The 4580-nt window shown below is 50.7% G+C and overlaps 1 long non-coding RNA gene across 1 annotated transcript in view; it reads left to right on the top strand.

Moving 5' to 3' along the window:
• Positions 1-4580, top strand: part of LOC128421841 (uncharacterized) — a 100877-nt gene that overhangs the window by 7567 nt on the left and 88730 nt on the right. The gene's annotated exons all lie outside the window — the stretch shown is intronic.

Consider the following 4580-nt stretch of genomic DNA (forward strand, 5'->3'; position numbering starts at 1 on the left):
GTCATGTGGCCAGCATGACTAAGCCGCTTCTGGCGAACCAGAGCAGCACACGGAAACGCCGTTTACCTTCCCGCCGGAGCGGTACCTATTTATCTACTTGCACTTTGACGTGCTTTCAAACTGCTAGGTTGGCAGGAGCAGGGACCGAGCAACAGGAGCTCACCCCGTCGTGGGGATTGGAACCGCCGACCTTCTGATCAGCAAGCCCTAGGCTCTGCGGTTTAACCCACAGCACCACCCGCGTCCCTTCAGTTGGTGTATACACACACACACACACACACACACAGTAGTTACATACACTTCAGGTTAAATCCGCTTCAGGTTACCCAGAAATAGTGCTTCAGGTTAAGAACTTTGCTTCAGGATGAGAACAGAAATCGTGCTCCGGCGGTGCGGCAGCCGCAGGAGGCCCCATTAGCTAAAGCGGTGCTTCAGGTTAAGAACAGTTTCAGGTTAAGTACAGACCTCCCGAATGAATTAAGTACTTAACCTGAGGTACCACTGTGTGTGTGTGTGTGTATATATATATACACACACACACACACAGTCCTACCTCATGTTATGTCCGCTTCATGTTACGTTCTTTCAGGTTACGACCCGCAGCGACCTGGAAGTACTGGAAAGGGTTACCTCCGGGTTTCGCCGCTCGCGCATGTGCAGAAGTGCAAAATGACGTCGCATGCATGCACAGAAGCGGCGAATCGCAACCCGTGTGTGCACAAATGCACCGCTGCGGGTTGTGTGCTTTTCATGTTGCAAACGGGCCTCCAGAATGGTACCAGAGGTACCACGGTGTATGTGTATATATATGTGTGTGTGTGTTTGTGTAGGATAACTCCTAGATGCCAAGACCAAAGTATGGGACAAGTATTCATTGGTGAGAGAAGCCCAGCAGAGATTTAAAGTCACAAAATATGCAGCAAAGGAAAGCGTGGAAATATAAGCTGTTGGGCCTTTAAAATATTCACTTCCAAGTGAACCCCAAAATTTCCCTCTTCCCCTACAATAGGAAAAGACCACATGTTTGGTAAGTTAAAAATGGGTTTACTTACAAACTCTTCAAAGGTCTGATTCATGTGCCTTTCCATACATCAGTCGGAAAAGTTGCACAGACAGTGAAACTCAAGAGTGGCTGGTGAGAGCCATGCGGCTGAGCTGGAGCAACCGGTTTCTCAGGTAGACCGGAAGGAACAGTAGACTTAATTTCCTATTTCCTCCCAAGGTAAGGGAAGTGACATAGCTAAGCCTGGCAGCAACAGCTTGCTCCATGGTATTAACTCCTTCATGCATTAATTCAACTTTAGCATGTTGCTTATATGAGGGTGGTTATTCCACAGTTTTGTTCCCGTCCCCCCTGTCTTGGCAAAATATTTTTTACACTTCTGCAAAGCTTGGCATTCTCCCCAACATGCTGATTCCCCTCATTCCTTTCCAAGTGTAAGGTTACCAGATTTTTATAATGACTCCAGGGACACAATCAATCAATCAATCAATCAATACTACATGTTCGGGACATTGATGCTGCAGCGATGGCGGTGGCAGAGGGGCGGCCGCCACCTTGACCTCAACCGCCATGTTTCCCCTTCTTCCGAGGCTTCTATCTCCTTTCTCCATGAGCCTGGACAGCCCCTGAGTTGTGGGTTTTTCAGCGGTGGTGGTGGGGAAGCTGTGTGCGGTGCGTCAGGCATGGAAGGCGGAGAAGGAGGGCCAAGAGCGGCAGCGGCGAGGCTCGGGCAGCGCGATGCCTCCCTTCCCATAGGAGCAGCCCCAATCCCATTCCTACTTGCGTGCAAGCAGGAAGGGGCAGGGATCCCTCAGCTGGGAAGGGAGGCTTCCCGTTGCCTAACTGAGAGATCCCCACCCCGCTCCTGCTTGCACACAAGTAGGAGTTGGGATCAGGGCTGCTCCGATAGGCAGCATGAAGCCTCCCTTCACAGCTTTGTTATGTACTGAGTTGAATAGGATCCAAACTGCAGCAGTCTGATTGGTCCTAGAACAATAGGATTCAGAATGCAGCAGTCTGATTGGTCCTAGAACAATAGGATCCAAAAAGCAGCAGTCTGATTGGTCCTAGAACAATAGGATTCAGAATGCAGCAGTCTGATTGGTCCTAGAACAATGCAGCAGTATGATTGGTTGGCAGGAACTACCCAATCATGCTCCAGATAGAAGTGAATCCACAACCTGATTGGCTTACAGTAGAATTCCGGAATTAGCCAATCATGTGCAGCCCATTGTGTAAATAATGTATATAAAGCAGATACTTTGAGGGGACTTTCATTCATTCCTCCTCACCATTATGAGCTGAATAAGGAGCATGAAATCACTTCGCGACTCTGAGTATATTTCAGCTTAGTTGCTGGGATCAGGGAAGGTGGAGGCAGCCCGGAAGCTGCATCTGAGAGCCCCTGCGCCACCATCATATGGGGACTTCTGAGCAGCTCCTGAAGCCAGCCAGAGCCAACTGCTCCGGGCTGCTGAGACTGCCGCTGCTGCGTTTCCCGGGGACATTAGATGAAATCCGGCGACATTCCGGGGATGGAATTTGTCCAGGGACTTATTCGCAAATCCGGGGACTGTCCCCAGGAAACGGGGACGCCTGGTAACCCTATAAAAGTGGCTTTGTTTAGGACTACAATCATGTTGGCACGCACCCATGGAGTTCCCTATTAGAGGGAACAATGAAGCTCACAAAACCAGCAGGCATATTAAAATATTAAAAGTGCGTGAGACAGGTCCGTCCCTCCTGCAACCTAAAATCAATAGTCCTGTTTCGTTCCATAGTTTGACCTTTAAAGATAGTTTAACAGAAGGGCATTGCCCCATCACAGGAACATAGGAAGCTGTCTTACAGGAGTCAGACCATTGGTCCATCCAACTCAGTATTGTCCGCACTGATTGGCTCTTCACAATTCATGCTCAGACCTTCCTGGAGATGTCAGAACTTGAACCTGGGAACCTCTGCATGCAAAGCAGGAAATTTACCACTGAGCTACAGGTCGATTTTGCAGCAGGTTGTGAGAGCCACTGCTTATGTACCCCCAAATGACACCACCCCTGCAAGAAGAGGTGTAGGTGTCAGCAGGCTTGAGGGTAAAACCCATCTTCAGAAAGATAAGAAATATTTAGAGGGCGGTGACCCCAAACACAACCCGTTGTGGAAATGTGCCTGTTCAGTGGCCGTAAAAATGACTGTTGGGAGTGGAAAACCAGGCTTTTGCCTCCTTACCTGTGGGTTCTTTTTAGCCTTGAGCTTAGGATGAAAATGGCATATATCTGGGGTGGCTAGTACCTATGGCCCTCTAAACATGATGGAGAAAGTCGTAGCTTTAAGAAATACAGTTTATTCCCCTATTTACACCTTCAGTCTGCATGCAGGGAGTCCAGATCTTACAACATGGTCATTTCAAGAGGGGCTTGTCCCCCACAGCAGTCCAGGGCATCTCTCCCAGCCAGCCTTCAGCCAGCCTGCCCAAGATGGATCCCTGTTTTTCTTCTCTCCCTTTCTTCTTCCCAGCACACCATGCTAAAGACTCTTGTTTCCTGTGGCCTCACACCCAGTTACCCCAGCAACCTTCCAACCCCCCCATTCTCTGTTCGCACCTCAGGGCAAGGGGGGAAAGAACAGCTCTCTTACATTGCCAAGGAACTTCAATGGCCCTCTATTGTAGGAGTCGGCAAGGTTTATCTCGCCTCGGCCAGTTCACTCCAGCGGAGATTCCTCCGTGGGCTTGAGCATGCACACCCACGATTTCCAGGGTCTGTGTCTGCACAGATGCGATTTTTGGCATCTGCGCATGCGCAATTTCCAGAGCTGCAGAAGCGAGTACCTGCGCTGCGCTACGCCGGTTTAGCGCGGCACGCGGGGACGTGCCAAGCAGGCAGCTCGGTTCGGGGGCAGCTCGGGGGCCAGTTAAATGACACCCGAGGGCCGCTTGTGGCCCACAGGCCTTAGGTTGCCAACCCTTGCTCTATTGTTTCTTAACGGTCCCAGCTTGGCCAAGTTGTTTTGCATAGGCTGGCCCAGGAATTCCTCTGCAGCTTGTATTTCTCCCTCTGCATCCCAAATAATCAACAACCTAAAGATAAAAAGGTAAAGGGACCCCTGACCATTAGGTCCAGTCATGGCCGACTCTGGGGTTGCGGCGCTCATCTCGCTTTACTGGCCGAGGGAGCCGGCGTACAGCTTCCGGGTCATGTTACCAGCATGACTAAGCCGCTTCTGGCGAACCAGAGCAGAGCACAGAAAGGCCGTTTACCTTCCCGCCGGAGCGGTACCTATTTATCTACTTGCACTGGCATGCTTTCGAACTGCTAGGTTGGCAGGAGCAGGGACCGAGCAACGGGAGCTCACCCCGTCGAGGGGATTCGAACCACCGACCTTCTGATCAGCAAATCCTAGGCTCTGTGGTTTAACCCACAGCGCCACCCGCGTCCCTAATCAACATCCTACCATTTATTAATTTCTAGGAGGAGGGGGAATCCCCTCCCAAATCTATAGCGATGCACTAAACGCCAGTGCAACTGGGCAGTGCCAGGATCGAGGCTTCGCGTCGCAGAGAAGCAAAGAATGTGCAGAG

The sequence above is a fragment of the Podarcis raffonei genome, chromosome 10 (assembly GCF_027172205.1).
Source record: "Podarcis raffonei isolate rPodRaf1 chromosome 10, rPodRaf1.pri, whole genome shotgun sequence".
In the NCBI taxonomy this organism is placed as follows: Eukaryota; Metazoa; Chordata; class Lepidosauria; order Squamata; family Lacertidae; genus Podarcis; species Podarcis raffonei.